This window comes from Salvelinus namaycush, chromosome 6 (assembly GCF_016432855.1).
Source record: "Salvelinus namaycush isolate Seneca chromosome 6, SaNama_1.0, whole genome shotgun sequence".
NCBI classification, from domain to species: domain Eukaryota; kingdom Metazoa; phylum Chordata; class Actinopteri; order Salmoniformes; family Salmonidae; genus Salvelinus; species Salvelinus namaycush.
The window spans coordinates 51427572-51446716 of NC_052312.1; positions in this window are offsets into that span (position 1 = coordinate 51427572).

Here is a 19145-nt window from a genome sequence, read left to right on the forward strand (position 1 = left end):
TCCTGTCAGTCCTGTAGGTATGATATTGTCCTGTCAGTCCTGTAGGTATGATATTGTCCTGTCAGTCCTGTAGGTATGATATTGTCCTGTCAGTCCTGTAGGTATGATATTGTCCTGTCACTACAGTCCTGTAGGTATGATATTGTCCTGTCACTACAGTCTTGTAGGTATGATATTGTCCTGTCAGTCCTGTAGGTATGATATTGTCCTGTCAGTCCTGTAGGTATGATATTGTCCTGTCAGTCCTGTAGGTATGATATTGTCCTGTCAGTCCTGTAGGTATGATATTGTCCTGTCAGTCCTGTAGGTTTGATATTGTCCTGTCAGTCCTGTAGGTATGATATTGTCCTGTCAGTACAGTCCTGTAGGTATGATATTGTCCTGTCACTACAGTCCTGTAGGTATGATATTGTCCTGTCACTACAGTCCTGTAGGTATGATATTGTCCTGTCAGTCCTGTAGGTATGATATTGTCCTGTCAGTCCTGTAGGTATGATATTGTCCTGTCAGTCCTGTAGGTATGATATTGTCCTGTCAGTCCTGTAGGTATGATATTGTCCTGTCACTACAGTCCTGTAGGTATGATATTGTCCTGTCAGTACAGTCCTGTAGGTATGATATTGTCCTGTCAGTCCTGTAGGTATGATATTGTCCTGTCAGTCCTGTAGGTATGATATTGTCCTGTCACTACAGTCCTGTAGGTATGATATTGTCCTGTCAGTCCTGTAGGTATGATATTGTCCTGTCAGTCCTGTAGGTATGATATTGTCCTGTCACTACAGTCCTGTAGGTATGATATTGTCCTGTCACTACAGTCCTGTAGGTATGATATTGTCCTGTCACTACAGTCCTGTAGGTATGATATTGTCCTGTCAGTCCTGTAGGTATGATATTGTCCTGTCAGTCCTGTAGGTATGATATTGTCCTGTCAGTCCTGTAGGTATGATATTGTCCTGTCACTACAGTCCTGTAGGTATGATATTGTCCTGTCAGTCCTGAAGGTATGATATTGTCCTGTCACTATAGTCCTGTAGGTATGATATTGTCCTGTCAGTCCTGAAGGTATGATATTGTCCTGTCACTATAGTCCTGTAGGTATGATATTGTCCTGTCACTACAGTCCTGTAGGTATGATATTGTCCTGTCACTACAGTCCTGTAGGTATGATATTGTCCTGTCACTACAGTCCTGTAGGTATGATATTGTCCTGTCAGTCCTGTAGGTATGATATTGTCCTGTCACTACTGTCCTGTAGGTATGATATTGTCCTGTCAGTCCTGAAGGTATGATATTGTCCTGTCACTACAGTCCTGTAGGTATGATATTGTCCTGTCAGTCCTGTAGGTATGATATTGTCCTGTCACTACAGTCCTGTAGGTATGATATTGTCCTGTCAGTCCTGTAGGTATGATATTGTCCTGTCAGTCCTGTAGGTATGATATTGTCCTGTCAGTCCTGTAGGTATGATATTGTCCTGTCAGTCCTGTAGGTATGATATTGTCCTGTCACTACAGTCCTGTAGGTATGATATTGTCCTGTCACTACAGTCCTGTAGGTATGATATTGTCCTGTCAGTCCTGTAGGTATGATATTGTCCTGTCAGTCCTGTAGGTATGATATTGTCCTGTCAGTCCTGTGGGTATGATATTGTCCTGTCACTACAGTCCTGTAGGTATGATATTGTCCTGTCACTACAGTCCTGTAGGTATGATATTGTCAGTAACTATTAACTAAGCATGTGCTGTCTCCTCAGAGGAGAGCTGCAGATTACTATGTAGGATAATGTATAGAATGGCTCCATGACATGATTTACGTATCTATTACTGTATGTGGTGGAAATGGCTTCTATATTTCATACAGCAACACAATTACAGTAATCTACTGTTCTTCTTTATTCTGGTCTTATTTTGTGTCATCTCTCCCTCCTTCTATAGCTCTCTCTCTCTCTCTCTCTCTCACTCTTTGTCCCTCTCTCTCTCTCCCTCACTCTCTCTCTCGCTCTCTCTGTCTCTCTCACACACTCTCTGTCCCTCTCTCTCTCACACTCTCTGTCCTTCCCTCACTCTCTCTCTCTCTCCCTCATTCTCTCTTTCTCTCTCTCTCTTCCTCTGTCTTTCTTTCTCTCCCTCCACATTTCAAATCAGATGTGAGTTATAACATAATACCACTAGGGGGAGTAAATCCAAGCAAATGAGACACCTTTTAGTTTCACATGGTTGAATACCAGTATATTAATAATGAGTCTAACAGCTTTTAGTTTCACATGGTTGAATACCAGTATATTAATAATGAGTCTAACACCTTTTAGTTTCACATGGTTGAATACCAGTAGATTCACAAGGCTGAAATCTGAGCACTACTTTCTCACAGGATACATTACAAATGGCACCTTATACCCTACAGAGTGCACTACTTTGAGTGCACTACTTTGTGCTATATAGAACATAGGGTGCCTAGTTCAAGACAATGCTGAATACCTATTAAATCACAAGATGCAGTGATGGGTGGAATTGATTGGTTTACACGTCACAAACGGCTGTTTCTCATATAGTTTTGGGTTCATGAGTGATTGGATTTGTCCGGTGGTTAATGTGTAAATCGGGAGGTGACGGGACAAAAAGTGAGAACGAGAGGGAGGGTGACCTGGGGAGTTCTGAGGTAGCGGAAAGCATGAGAAATAAACATCTCCTTTATAATAAAGCATCAGGCATATCGTCGTATTTGCGTAGTGACAAAGAGCAGAAGAGTTGAGGCTCTTACTGAAGTTGTACACGTGGGGAACATTTTTAGTAGCCAAGGATCCGGAAAAAAATTGCCTTTTTATCAACGCATTTCATGCAATTCTATGTCATTTTACACATTTAAGAAGGTGAATATTACTTATGCAATCACCAGAGTTACATTAATTTCCAATCAAACGCTGCGTTTGCCTTGCAGCATTGCGTTGCAGACAGTTGCATAACGTTCAGTGTGGGGCATTCGTTGGATTTATCGAACGTATGCGTCAAACTGAATGTGTTGACGGCTTGACAGAAATGGTATCAGAAGGTGAATGTTGAACTGTTGTTCCATACATTTCCAGATGAAGCTGCGTTCTATTTAGCGAATATTCACTGTTGGTGTCTTCGAAGCGTGACAGATTTGCTGCGCGTTCCCGACTGTAGAGGTCATTGTTATTGGGCTACAATTCACAGCTATTTAAAATATATATATATATTTATCCTCTGTGGCTAAATTATAGGCCTTCTCGTGGTGTAGTAGCCTATTCTGAATGATTAAATTTATTTCTAACAGACAGCAGTAATTCTTTAACTTTGGCAAATGTATTTAAATTTATCAGAGGTGCTGCAGTTCCCTCACAACCCTTTGCGCGATTCAATAAGGAATTAAATGATGAAGTGCAACACTGGAGAGATGAGAGTTGCAGGTTCATGTCTACCAGAGCAGAGAGGGAGAGAGATCATAGAAAAGGAATCTCCTTCTAGTTATGTGAGAGATACTGGCGCAATGTTCACACAGCCACGCGTTTGTCTCAAACATAGGTTACAATTCATAAAATCATAAACCCGGTCTTACCCTAATCAACTCATAGAATATTAGGCCTGGGCTGAAAATGTACTTTTTCAGATGTTTTTTTGTGGGGCCGGAGAAATAACAAAGAAGCAACTTCAATAAACTTCGATCGCTTTTGTTAAGAGTGTTGACATTGCAAAAAGTGAGAGAGAAAAAAGTTTCATGCAACAAGAGGTTCCGGAAACAAACATTCCACAACTGAGAGCCTCAAATTAAGCACTGCGATTTGTCGCAAGTCACATGTTTGAAATGTAAGCGCTCATCGTTCCTTCCTGATTCCCTCCTGAAATTCACGAGATTCAGAAAACTCCTCATTTTAGAAATACAAATTGTATTTTATTTTGATAATCAAAAGGCAGACAGGTATTTGGTATAAAAAACATTCACTTAAACAATACATTAAATATGATGTGTAAAGACAAAACAGTGATTATAAATAGTATAATTTTGAACACAACTATGTTCACCTGTCACAGACAATAACATCCTCATTTATATGAAAAATAATAATAATAAAATAATATTTTATAAAACAATAAATATTAACCTAAGTAAATCTAATTTTTTTTAAAACATTTAAGAAAATAGACTTTTCCTATTTAAATACTAAAATACTGCTAAAATCCTACATTGAGTAGATATGATTCAAAGCTTTGACAATTGCATTGTTCTTGACATAGGAGAGATGTATCTATTGTAAGGACTAGATGAAGACTAGACCTGGACTAAAGGGGACTTTTCATGGAGATACTCCACTCACTATGTTTTCCATCCAGTCGTTTGTATGCAAAGATACTGCATCAAAACATTACTATGGTGGGGCTTTGATTGAACCTGGACGGCAGGAAGCCTAGTGGTCAGAGCGTTGGGCCAGTAACCAGCAGGTAGACTAGTGGTCAGAGCGTTGGGCCAGTAACCGGAAGGTTGCTTGATTGAATCCCCGAGCTGACAAGGTAAAAATCTGTTGTTCTCCCCCTGAACAAGGCAGTTAACCCACTGTTCCTAGGCCGTCATTGAAAATAAGAATTTGTTCTTAACTGACTTGCCTACTTAAGGGTGGGTTGGGGGGTGGAAGACTACTGGCATTTATCCATTGACCTTTCCTTTCTCTCTCTCATGTCACTGATCCACAGGAGGACGGTCTTGAACTCTCCGATGGCCTTGAAAGTCCCGTTGGTGTCCAGCTGCCGAAAGAGGGAATGAATGATTAACAACATATCATAAACACACTCTACTTTTGGATACTAAAGTCATAGAGGATGTAACTGATTGGATACTATAGTCATAGAGGATGGAACTGATTGGATACTATAGTCATAGAGGATGGAACTGATTGGATACTATAGTCATAGAGGATGGAACTGATTGGATACTATAGTCATAGGGGATGGAACTGATTGGATACTATAGTCATAGAGGATGTAACTGATTGGATACTATAGTCATAGAGGATGTAACTGATTGGATACTATAGTCATAGAGGATGTAACTGATTGGATACTATAGTCATAGGGGATGTAACTGATTGGATACTATAGTCATAGAGGATGTAACTGATTGGATACTATAGTCATAGAGGATGGAACTGATTGGATACTATAGTCATAGGGGATGGAACTGATTGGATACTATAGTCATAGAGGATGGAACTGATTGGATACTATAGCCACAGGGGATGGAACTGATTGGATACTATAGTCATAGGGGATGTAACTGATTGGATACTATAGTCATAGGGGATGTAACTGATTGGATACTAAAGTCATAGAGGATGTAACTGATTGGATACTATAGTCATAGAGGCTGTAACTGATTGGATACTATAGTCATAGAGGATGGAACTGATTGGATACTATAGTCACAGGGGATGGAACTGATTGGATACTATAGTCATAGAGGATGTAACTGATTGGATACTATAGTCATAGGGGATGTAACTGATTGGATACTATAGTCACAGGGGATGGAACTGATTGGATACTATAGTCATAGGGGATAGAACTGATTGGATACTATGGTCACAAGGGATAGAACTGATTGTGAATGCACATAGGTGTAGATAAGAGTTCAATCTCAGGTAAATGTCAACAGTTGAGGAATCATTAAAACAGGACAATTAGATCTAGAGATGAGTTTTGTTTTGAGCTGTGTGCCTTTGCCATAAAGCACCGTGATGAGATGTGTAAGAGGGTTGGATAAGTCATATTCACCTTCTTAAATGTGTTCTCCATCTTCCTGATGGTTGTCTTGGTCCATTTTGGTCTAGTTGGGCACTCCACCAGCTGTAGAGAGGAAGAACGGTCAGTTGTCTTTTCTGTTTGTCTGTGCGTCTATAATATCTTACAATAACATGGGTGGGTGATCAGTGTGTTCTGCAGGTATACAACTATATCCATCCTGCTCGTCTACAAGACAAGTGCCTGGAAGAACCTTTTGAGTTGCCACACAGGCCGAACCTTTCCAGTTAAACCTGGAACCTCTGAAAAGGGTCTTCGAGGAACCCCTGTGTAAATGTTGGAGCCAGAACCTTGTTGTGATGGGAGGGGTTCCATTTTGAGCCTTTTAATAATATATTGTAGAGGTGACAGCCAATCAGATTGTAGGTGGGGCTGATTGGAGGTGGGGCTGATTGGAGGAGGGGCTGATTGGATGCTTTCAGACAGTTATTTTTGGCCACCCGTTAGTGTAAATGTAGTTCCTGTTCATCATGTTAAAATTAATTAAAATCTACCTTGAATATTTATGACTATTACATATTATATTATTCATAATATTAACATTGCTGATTACATACAGTAATAAAGTGGTAACTAGTCCAACTTTGGGATTTGCATATTCTCTTGAGGAACTCCTACACCTCTGTTAGCCTCGTTGAAGCTACACCACTGTCCAGTGTTCAACCTTCACATGTGATGACAATACAACAGAACAGATGAACAGAAATGTCATTTCCTCTAAGAGGTGGTCAAAAAAAGAACTATCTTAAAGTTCAATACTCACACAAGATTGCACATCTGTTCCCAGCCTTTCCAGAAGATTCTCAAAGTGTTTGGGGTACAGATGTTCCAAAGATTTCTGGTTGAACACGTTGGCATAGACATCCAATATCTTGTTGATTTCCCAGATGCCAAGTTGTTTCTAAAAAATAAAAATAAAATCAATCCAAGTTTTGTTGGTTGCTCTTACTCTTACTTGTTTAATAAAATGCTAAAGTAGTTCAGTAACAGTCTATCTTTTGATTTATAAATATGATTTATAAATATACCTTAGCACAAGTTGTACAGATTTTGGGCAGAAGTCTTTCATATATTTTTCTGGGGAACGTCTGTAACAAAATACATTTCAATGAATTACTACGCACATAACAATATTTATTTAATGGATTTGAAAAAGTATGAAAACAGTTTTCTACTTACTGGTAAAGAGTTTGTGAGAGTTTCTGTTTTGTTGAGTAATTCTTTGATCAGACTGGGAGAGACCGTCCGTTGGAGACAGTTTGGTCTGTCGCGTCGTTTCCCGCCATGAGCACGTCCATCCAGGTGTCCAAACATCAGCAGAACAACCGTCACCAGAATCACAGCGCGCATCTTATCGGTCTTATTGTTTAGAGTGGTAATTAACGGCGAAGAGAAGAGCAGAGTAGCAGAACTGTAGTTTGACAGTCTGCACCGGTTCTTCCATGTTATATACCCATCACTTCACCTTTCAAAAATTCCCACAGTCGAAATGTGATGCTTAAAAGTGTAACAGCATTTCGGTAGCGCCAAATTTACATGGAGTGGCCAGCACAAGATGCATTGGTGCTGAGCTTGCCGTTATCTCTCTTTCAGATCTACGATGTCCTGCGGTAAGATTTGTTTGTTGTGGTTTTGCGTTCTAGAGAGAGTTTACCACTTCGAGATTACTGGATGGATAAAACGAGGTTGCAGGGTCATGATTGGGGTTATTCCCCCGTCAAACAGCTGTAGTTCCATTGACGTTAAGGAGAGATGCGTCTCTGAGTATCTGAGGCTCTATATCCAGTATCTCCTTGATAACTGCTGTTCTGTAGGCTTCTATACTGTGCTCCTCTCTACTAAATGTCAACCTGACCCACTCATGTGCTTTAATAGCTTACGTTCTAACCTGTTATTGTAATATCATAGTAAATATGCCCTTTCTGGGAAATAATTTAGAGAAGAAGATTCCATTTTGTTTTTATGACTTGTAGTGATTCTACTACTGAGAATTGATTCATTATTTGTTTTAACAACATTGTTTATTTTGTGTCATGAATTTAAAACACTCAATTAAGCATTTTACTGATATCATTCATACAACATCGTCATCACTCTGGCTTAATACAAACAATAACAAAACTGCAGAAATGTAAAAAATCTCTTGCTGACACGTCTGTCTAAGCTTTCTGGTGCATCATGCATGATACAAGCGGTTTTGTGGAGGAGGATACTGTAATGGATCATCAATGGCCTTTAACCAACCCAAAGCTTTTGCCACGCAAATTCTCACTATCTGTCCCTCACTATTGGTCCCCCGATCCAATGGGGTTGGTTCAGTTTTGTAAGGTTGTCTGGCACTTACTGGAAGAGGTTCGTTCTGTTCATCCCTGGGTAGGATGAGTTAGCAACTCTGCTCTCTCCCCCTGATCTGTGTTACCCACTTAAACCAGGTCATCCTCCTACGTGGTTCCCCACTGCGAGGTCGGGTCTGACCCAGATAGATGGAGTTGTAGACGTCTGCACGTCGCCTTCCGGCTCCAATCTAAGTACTCTATGAGTCAATGTGGTCAGAGACAAACTGACTGAGGCATTCAGCTGAGTTCCAGTCAGTCAGAACATTCAACGGCCTGTTTTACGCTTTTAAACCGTTACAAACCTCCATCAGTTGGACATTGAACCATATGGAGAAGGTGGAGACAGATTCAAATCCTTTGACGTGTTACTGTGACCAACTGCCTTTTAACCCGGGTCGTCTGTGGAGCAAAATACAATGTTAGCCCACTGAGCTAAAGCCTAGGCATTAGCTCTGGGAACTTACCTCAGAGAGCTAGCACAAGTCTTCAGGTTTCAGGTAAGATTACTTATCAAGCATCATTCACTGAACTTCCTCTAAAGCCCTACAAAGACCTTTAGGCTCTCCAAATCAGCAACGCAGCAAAAAAACATTTTAGTTTCTAGATGTTTAAAAAAAATATATATATATAAAAAATGGAAAATTCATCATTCAGAGAATATTGGCGGAAGTTCGTATGAGGCTGCCATTTCAAGTGTCCTCAATTGTCTTCCCCGTCATCATGATGTGTTTCATTCTCCTTCCATCATAACTGGGTTAAACCTCTGTCATAAGAACTGGGTTAAACCTCTGTCATAAGAACTGGGTTAAACCTCTGTTATAAGAACTGGGTTAGACCTCTGTCATAAGAACTGGGTTAAACCTCTGTCATAAGAACTGGGTTAAACCTCTGTCATAAGAACTGGGTTAGGTCTCTGTTATAAGAACTGGGTTAGACCTCTGTCATAAGAACTGGGTTAGACCTCTGTCATAAGAACTGGGTTAGACCTCTGTCATAAGAACTGGGTTAGACCTCTGTCATAAGAACTGGGTTAGACCTCTGTCATAAGAACTGGGTTAGACCTCTGTTATAAGAACTGGGTTAGACCTCTGTCATTAGAACTGGGTTAGACCTCTGTTACAAGAACTGGGTTAGACCTCTGTCATAAGAACTGGGTTAGACCTCTGTCATAAGAACTGGGTTAGACCTCTGTTATAAGAACTGGGTTAGACCTCTGTCATAAGAACTGGGTTAGGTCTCTGCCATAAGAACTGGGTTAGGTCAGTTAGGAGCTGAGCTGAGAGGTGTGGTGGTGGTTGGGGGGTCACAGTTAGGAGCTGAGAGGTGTGGTGGGGGGGGGGGGGGGGTCACAGTTAGGAGCTCAGATGTGTGGTGGGGGGGGTAACAGTTAGGAGCTGAGAGGTGGTGGTGGGGGGTCACAGTTAGGAGCTGAGAGGTGTGGTGGTGGGGGGGTCACAGTTAGGAGCTGAGAGGTGTGGTGGTGGGGGGGGGTCACAGTTAGGAGCTGAGAGGTGTGGTGGTGGGGGGGTCACAGTTAGGAGCTGAGAGGTGTGGTGGTGGTGGGGGGGTCACAGTTAGGAGCTGAGAGATGTGGTGGTGGTGGGGGGGTCACAGTTAGGAGCTGAGAGGTGTGGTGGGGGGGGGGGGTCACAGTTAGGAGATGAGAGGTGGTGGTGGGGGGTCACAGTTAGGAGATGAGAGGTGGTGGTGGGAGGTCACAGTTAGGAGCTGAGAGGTGTGGTGGTGGGGGGTCACAGTTAGGAGCTGAGAGGTGTGGTGGGGGGGGGGGTCATAGTTAGGAGCTGAGAGGTGTGGTGGTGGTGGGGGGGTCACAGTTAGGAGATGAGAGGTGTGGTGGGGGGGGGTCACAGTTAGGAGTTGAGAGGTGTGGTGGTGGGGGGGTCACAGTTAGGAGCTGAGAGTTGTGGTGGTGGTGGGGGTGGTCATAGTTAGGAGCTGAGAGGTGTGGTGGTGGAGTCACAGTTAGGAGTTGAGAGGTGTGGTGGTGGGGGGTCACAGTTAGGAGCTGAGAGGTGTGGTGGTGGGGGGGGGGTCACAGTTAGGAGCTGAGAGGTGTGGTGGGGGGGGGGGGGGGGTCACAGTTAGGAGCTGAGAGGTGTGGTGGTGGGGGGTCACAGTTAGGAGCTGAGAGGTGTGGTGGTGGGGGGGTCACAGTTAGGAGCTGAGAGGTGTGGTGGTGGGGGGGGGTCACAGTTAGGAGCTGAGAGGTGTGGTGGTATGGGGGTCACAGTTAGGAGCTGAGAGGTGTGGTGGTGGTGGGGGGGTCACAGTTAGGAGCTGAGAGGTGTGGTGGTGGTGGGGGGGTCACAGTTAGGAGCTGAGAGGTGTGGTGGGGGGGGGGGGTCACAGTTAGGAGCTGAGAGGTGTGGTGGTGGGGGGTCACAGTTAGGAGCTGAGAGGTGTGGTGGTGGGGGGGGGTCACAGTTAGGAGCTGAGAGGTGTGGTGGTGGGGGGGTCACAGTTAGGAGCTGAGAGGTGTGGTGGGGGGGGGGGGTCATAGTTAGGAGCTGAGAGGTGTGGTGGTGGTGGGGGGGTCACAGTTAGGAGCTGAGAGGTGTGGTGGGGGGGGGGTCACAGTTAGGAGTTGAGAGGTGTGGTGGTGGGGGGGTCACAGTTAGGAGCTGAGAGTTGTGGTGGTGGTGGTGGGGGTGGTCATAGTTAGGAGCTGAGAGGTGTGGTGGTGGAGTCACAGTTAGGAGTTGAGAGGTGTGGTGGTGGGGGGTCACAGTTAGGAGCTGAGAGGTGTGGTGGTGGGGGGGGGGTCACAGTTAGGAGCTGAGAGGTGTGGTGGGGGGGGGGGGGGGGGTCACAGTTAGGAGCTGAGAGGTGTGGTGGTGGGGGGGGTCACAGTTAGGAGCTGAGAGGTGTGGTGGTGGTGGTGGGGGGGTCACAGTTAGGAGCTGAGAGGTGTGGTGGTGGGGGGGTCACAGTTAGGAGCTGAGAGATGTGGTGGTGGGGGGGTCACAGTTAGGAGCTGAGAGGTATGGTGGTGGTGGGGGGGGGTCATAGTTAGGAGCTGAGAGGTGTGGTAGGGGGGTTCACAGTTAGGAGCTGAGAGGTGTGGTGGTGGGGGGGGGTTACAGTTAGGAGCTGAGAGGTGTGGTGGTGGGGGGGGGTCACAGTTAGGAGCTGAGAGGTGTGGTGGTGGTGGGGGGTTACAGTTAGGAGCTGAGAGGTGTGGTGGTGGGGGGGGGTCACAGTTAGGAGCTGAGAGGTGTGGTGGTGGGGGGGGGGGTCACAGTTAGGAGCTGAGAGGTGTGGTGGGGGGGGGGGGTCACAGTTAGGAGCTGAGAGGTGTGGTGGTGGGGGGGGGGTCACAGTTAGGAGCTGAGAGGTGTGGTGGTGGGGGGTCACAGTTAGGAGCTGAGAGGTGTGGTGGTATGGGGGTCACAGTTAGGAGCTGAGAGGTGTGGTGGGGGGTCACAGTCACTGTCACCATGGGGTAATTATGGGTAATTCTCAGGATGATACATCCTTTGTTTGCTCTCTGAAAGCCCTCCGTTTCCTCTGCTGACGTGGAACAGGAAATAGCTGTAAAAACTCCAGGTTTTTATCTCTCTCTGTCTGTGTTTCATCACCTTAAACACTCCAGAGGTGGAATACAAGAACCTGGCCCGGCCACGCCCCCGGCCACGCCCCCGCCCCGCATCCGGCCACGCCCCCGGCCACACCCCCGGCCACGCATCCGGCCAAATCCTTGCCAGCTGCTTCCCCTGGCCTGCATCTGAGCAGAGAAGAGCAGATAGGAACCAGGAAGTAAGTGTTTACCTGTCTCAGGTGTCAGGTGTCATCATGTTGTCATTTACCTGAACTGAGGAAGCAGGTAAAACTTCCTGATTGGACAATCCCACTGTTGATACATGCTCTCTGCATAACACAGTACACACACTCATGCACCAACACACCCCCAGACACACACACACACACACACACACGCACACACACACACACACACACACACATGGTGGATACACACACAGAGACACACACACACACATGGATACACATTTAGACACAAACACAAGTACCTACACTTGGAGACACACACACACACGTCAACGATAGTTAATGTTATTGTGTGTTCCAGACACTATCAGTAATGACCATCCAAGGTTTAGATAATATGTTTTATTGAGTATAATGACAGCACCTCTGTTTCTGTCATCAACTCTCACTGAATTGAGAGATATTATATATTGTTTGCTATAATAATGAAGGCCTAACTTGCCTGTGTAATTTTACTGAAAATGATTCCTATTTCTATATCACAGTCTGTAGATGTTTTCCGGACACAGATTACGTCTAGTACTGGACTCAATGGAGAATCTCCGGGAAACTGGCCCAATCAATTTAGGAACCATTTATTGATGAATTCACCCTTAAACGTTGCTCTGTGGTCGCTGTACACAGTGAACAATGTATTTGTATGGGAAGTAGATTTCTATATGTATGTGCTGAATGTGTAAATTTAACGTGTTTGTTTTTTCAGTGTCTGCCACCAAAAATAAAGATCGTTCTGGAAAAATACAGTTATTCTACCTCTGTCTAAGTCTACACTGTATTCTAGTCAAGGCTTCTCCTATATAACTACTGCTGTACACATGTAAAGTTATTCTACTACTGTCTAAGTCTATAACGTACACTGTGTAAAGACACAATAATATATTTGGCAAGAAGAATGTGCTTTTGAAAAGTTTTTTATTTCAGGAATCTTAGGTAACAAACACTGTGGCAAATTCAATACATTTCCCCATGTTACAGACAGCTGCATTCACTTCCTATATAAATACAATCACTTTATAACAAAATACATATTTGCTCAATAGATGTATAAATAACTTAAACATTTCATAATAATTTAACAATGACAATAACTTAAAAATTGAATAAATTCTCTGTTTAAATATATTCTCCAAAAAGCTTAATAAATATAATATTATTATTGTGTCCAGCACAAGATGTAGAAAGTAAGGGCCACAATGTGGCTACATATGAAATGCTCAAGACCCTGCTCATTTGATGTGAACAGATTCGTGATGCATTTGAAATACATTTCACCAGTTTGCATGTTTCTTAGTAACAACAATAAACAGATCAATAATAAATAAGCAATGCAAAATGAATACAAAAAAACACAATATCCTTATAAGATATAAGGTACAGAAACATAGCATGACTAAAATCTAGATGTACATCTCTATGTGATGATATAGATGTGTTGGATCTAGATGTACATCTCTATGTGATGATATAGATGTGTTGGATCTAGATGTACATCTCTATGTGATGATATAGATGTGTTGGATCTAGATGTACATCTCTATGTGATGATATAGATGTGTTGGATCTAGATGTACATCTCTATGTGATGATATAGGATGTATTTGAATCCTGTATTTGGATCTAGGCGTGCACACAGAAGTCTTTCAGGAAGGTGAAGAGGATGTCAATCTCTCCAATGGCTTTCTTTATCCCTTTCCCCTCCTCCATCTGAAACAAGAAACCAAAAACAATGGGGTTTTAGACAAAGGTCACATTCAATCAAATGTTCAATGGATTCATTTTAACTTGGATTAATGCATTAACTCTTGTTCATAACTTTGTTTGTCATGTTTCTTTGTGACACGTATGAAAATGATCAAGTCTGTACAGGTATAATGGAGAATTACCTCTGCCAACTTCTTGCGGAAAGCAATGCTGTGGTGGTGGTCATTGTAGTGTTTAATAGCCTAGAAGAAAGAGAGGGAAAATCAGTCCCTTTCCCTGAGTGATATAAACACCATCTCTACACAATATCACACTTCAGATCTCTGACACAGAGAGAGAGGAGAGACGAAGAGAGAGAGAGAGAGAGAGAGAGAGAGAGAGAGAGAGAGAGAGAGAGAGAGAGAGAGAGAGAGAGAGAGAGAGAGAGAGAGAGAGAGAGAGAGAGAGAGAGAGAGAGAGAGAGAGAGAGAGAGAGAGAGAGACAGACAGACAGACAGACAGACAGACAGACAGACAGACAGACAGACAGACAGACAGACAGACAGACAGACAGACAGACAGACAGACAGACAGACAGACAGACAGACAGAGTGAAACATAGGAGTGTGTTGAAACGGTAAAGAATGGATGAAGAGAGAGGGGGATGAAACAAAGGAGTGTGTTGAAAAGGTAAAGAATGGATGAAGAGAGAGGGGGATGAAACAAAGGAGTGTAGGTGAAGCAGACGACAGAGAGGAGAACTTACACAGCCGTGTTCCTTCAGGTCTCTGCTGACTCGGGCCAAGTCTTCCTTCAGGGCAGGGAGTTTAGGATGATGCTTGTCCTGCTTCTCCTTAGTGGTCAGGATGTTACTCAGGTAGAAGTCCAGGATGTTAGCATGCAGGCAGCAGATGTCTCTGTGGTTCTGCCATTGGAGACATCAGTTCAAAGTTCAGTTCAAAGGGCATCAATTCATTAGTATGATATGATTAGTATTGTCTACAGCTGCATCAGGTGGTAGACATAGAACATACAACACTAAACTAAATACCATTTAACACCAAGCTGTGAAATAATGTAGCTAGACATGGATTAACATGACATTACTCATTGGTTTAATAGACAGACCTTTTTAGTATCGATGTCTGGCATCAGTTTAGTGTCCGTATCGGTGTCAGAACTCTGCGCCTGTTGAAACAGACAGGAATCGTATTATTAGGCGTTTTAAAGTCATAATCATAATTACATAAACCCGCATAAAAGGACTAAATAATAAGCTATTAGTTCTACAAATAGAATATATTTAGTTTAGTCCTACAATTATAAGTCATTATGGAATATGAAATATGATAAAGGAACTTACATGTTGAGCCACCAGCTGTACCATGGTGTCGGTATCCGCGCTGTGCAGGGGGGCGCTGAGCGGGCGATGGATGGAGTGCGCCACGGATTCGCGCAGCAGACAGACGCTCATCACCACTACCACAGCGGCTACGAGTTGGACCGTACTGAACTTCATATTGGCTCCGGGAGATTTGTCTTTCTTCGTTTGAATAATAATGCGAAAATATCACAGTTCACCTGGAAAGAATAAATTACAGTCAGATAACATGTTTTGATTTAGGTCAGCCTTATCTAATCCCATTGATAGAAAATACACGCTACAGGTGATCATAAATCTATTTAACAAGAGAGACCTGTTGTAATACTACAACCAAGATCGCAGATTAGGCTGCTTACCTTGCGGGTTGGTTTGGTAGGTTGTCATGTTTTCTACCTGGTAGGGACAGTATTTATATTGTCTTGGAGACGTCATTGTGGTTCCTTTCTCTGCATTCAGGTCAATCCGCGGGTATCCCCCCTCCCTTCCGGCCTCCCTACCTGGGTTAACCAGGTCAACGTTATTACACCGAATTGCAAAACTATACAGAAATGTACACAAAAATAACATAATAGGCAGAAAAAAAGGGAAGTTGATTTATGGACAAAAAGATGACATATAAGATAAATAAATGTGTGTTCCTAAATGAGTGACGTGGAATCAGTCATTCGTCAAAAAGAGAACTGATGGCCAAGGTTCTGGATGTTGTGCCTACATCACCCAGTTAATTCATATTTGAACTGATTGCGTCAGTTTAGTTCTCCTCAAGTGGTTTAGGATGCTGGAACACCCGATAGAGTAAGTGTATAACGCTAACTGTAAATTCCCCTTGATGAAATGAAATATATGACAACACTGCAAACAGATCAACCGTTCAGGCCCAGGCTCTACACACATCATGATGTTTACAGTAGATCATATCCCGCAGTCCAAATGGCACCTTATTCCCTCTATAGTGCACTACTTTTTGAACAGGGCCCATAAGGCTCTGGTCATAAGTAGTCCACTATGTAGTGAATAGGGTACCATTTGGAACTTAACCCAATAAAGGAGAGCTGGTGCACTTGAGACAGATTGAGGCAGATTCAGCACACAGGAGTTGCCAAGTGACCCTCTGAGAGCTTGGGTTCATCCCAAATGGCACCCTATTCCCTATGTAGTGCACTACTTTTGAACAGGGCCCATAAGGCTCTGGTCAGAAGTAGTGCACTATATAAGGAATAGGGTGCCATTTTGGACACTACCTTTGTTCAGCCATAGAGGAAACCACTAGGCTCTTTCACAACTCGGGGCATTTTCCCTTGTTATTGGCCGGAGGGTGAGCAACTATCCTCAAACACAGCGGGAGTTTTTTTTTTTTAAGCAGACCAGTGTCGGCCATATTGTTCCATGTGTTATCTTATGAAAGCTGTTTTCATGCGTCATTGTACGGAGTACCATGTCATACAACATTGAAATGGGCATGAGGGATAAACCAGTGTGTTTTCACTGAGCCACACATCATGGGCTGTTACCTGGTTATATTACCTGATGACTGTTACCTGACTATTACATGGGTATGTCAGACCAACCATGGTTCCTTCCTGGTAAATGACCTGTTACCTGGGTATGTCAGACCAACCATGGTTCCTTCCTGGTAAATGACCTGTTACCTGGGTATGTCAGACCAACCATGGTTCCTTCCTGGTAAATGACCTGTTACCTGGGTATGTCAGACCAACCATGGTTCCTTCCTGGTAAATGACCTGTTACCTGGGTATGTCAGACCAACCATGGTTCCTTCCTGGTAAATGACCTGTTACCTGGGTATGTCAGACCAACCATGGTTCCTTCCTGGTAAATGACCTGTTACCTGGGTATGTCAGACCAACCATGGTTCCTTCCTGGTAAATGACCTGTTACCTGGGTATGACAGACCAACCATGGTTCTTGGTCAAAAGTAATGCCATCAGAAGGTATTCATACCTCTTCACTTATTGCACGTTTTGTTGCGTTACAGCCTGAATTCAAAGTTAATTAAATGTATTTTGTTTCTCACACATCTATCCCATAATGACAAATAATGAAATTTTTGCAGATTTATTGAAAATTAAATACAAAAATATCAAACTTACATAAGTATTCCCACCTCTGAGTAAATACATGTTGAAATCAGTGATTACAGCTGTGAGTCTTTCTGGGTAAGTCTCTGAGAGCTTTGCACACCTGGATTGTACAACATTTAAAATTCTTAAAGATCTGTCAAGTTGGTTGTTGATCATTGCAAGGTAGCCATTTTCAAGTCTTGCCAGAGATTTCCAAGCCGATTTAAGTCAAAACTGTAACTAGGCAACTCAGGAACATTCAATGTCATCTTGGTAAGTAAGTCCAGTGTATATTTGACCTTGTGTTGTAGGTTACTGTCCTGCTGAAAGGTGCATGGATCTCCCAGTGTCTGGTGGAAAGCAGACTGATCCAGGTTTTCCTCTAGGATGACATTTTTTATCCTAAAAAACTCCCTAGTCTGTGCCGATGACAAGCATACCCATAACATGATGCAGCCACCATCATGCTTAAAAATATGAAGAGTGGTATTCATTGATGTGATGGATTTGCCCTGAACATAACACTTTGTATTCAAGACAAAGTTAATTTCTTCGCCACATTTTTTGCAGTATTACTTTAGTGCCATATTGCAAACAAGGTGCATGTTTTTGAATATTTTTTATTCTGTACAGGCTTTCTTCTTTTCCCTCTGTGATTTAGGTCGGTATTGTGGAGTAACTACAATGTTGTTGATCCATCCTCAGTTTTCTCCTATCACAGCAATTAAACTCTGTAACTGTTTTAAAGTCATCATTGGCCTCTTTGTGAAATCCCCGAGCAGTTTCCTTCCTCTCTGGCAACTGAGTTAGGAAGGACGCCTGTATCTTTGTAGTGACTGGGTGTATTGATACACCTTCCAAAGTGAAATAAATAACTTCACAATTCTCAAAGGGTTATTCAATGTCTGCTTTTATTTATTTATACCCATCTACCAATAGGTGCCCTTCTTTGGGAGGCATTGGAAAACCTCCCTGGTCTTCGTGGTTGAATCTGTGTTTGAAATTCCCTGCTCGACTGATGGACCTTACATATAATTGTATGTGTGGGGTACAGAGATGAGGTAGTCATTTAAAAATCATGTTTAAACACTATTATTGCACACAGAGTGAGGTCAGGCAACTTCTTATGTGACTTGTTAAGCACATTTATACTCCTGAACTAATTTATACTCCTGAACTAATTTAGCCTTGCCATAACAAAGGGTTTGAATACTTATTTAATCAAGACATTTCAATTTTTTATTTGTATAAATTCAAATTCTACTATGATATTATGGGGTATTGTGTGTTGGGACAGTCACACAAAATCTCAATTTAATCCATGTTAAACTCACGCTGCAAGACAACAAAATGTGGAAAAAGTCAAGGGGTGTGAATATCTTCTGAGGGCTCTGTTAATAGGGTGCTATTTGGGAAGCAGTCAATCACATGTTGATGAAATGAAGCACGTTCATCACCCACGGAACAACAATATCGCAGTGAATTACTACAAACGTATTCTATGTACACGAAGTCAATGAGATAGCTAATGGATACTGACTGTTCCAACATTTATTTAATAATTTCCTCTCAATAGTTGTTGTATTCAAACACACAGTGCATCTCTTATTCAAACTTATACAACATGTTTCAATTGCATCAATGTTGATTCGTAGTAGCAGTGGTAGTGCATAATTCACGTTCCAACAAGGATAGTGTATCAAGAAATATATGAACAATGCAGAATTGATAATACAGTAAAAATATCAATTACAATAAAAAAAGTAGTTCTCCGTATAAAATACTAAATCATTTAAAATAAATATAAAACCTAGTTCTTTACACTTCATTCAATACATTATTACAAAACATGTCAACTAAATTCATAAAGAATAGGGACGGTTTCCCAGACACTCTGGTTACATCAACCCAGATTCAGCCTAGCAGTCTGGACACTCTGGTTATATAAACCCAGATTCAGTCTAGTAGTCTGGACACGCTGGTCATAGAAACCCAGATTCACCCTAGTAGTCTGGACACTCTGGTCATATAAACCCAGATTCACCCT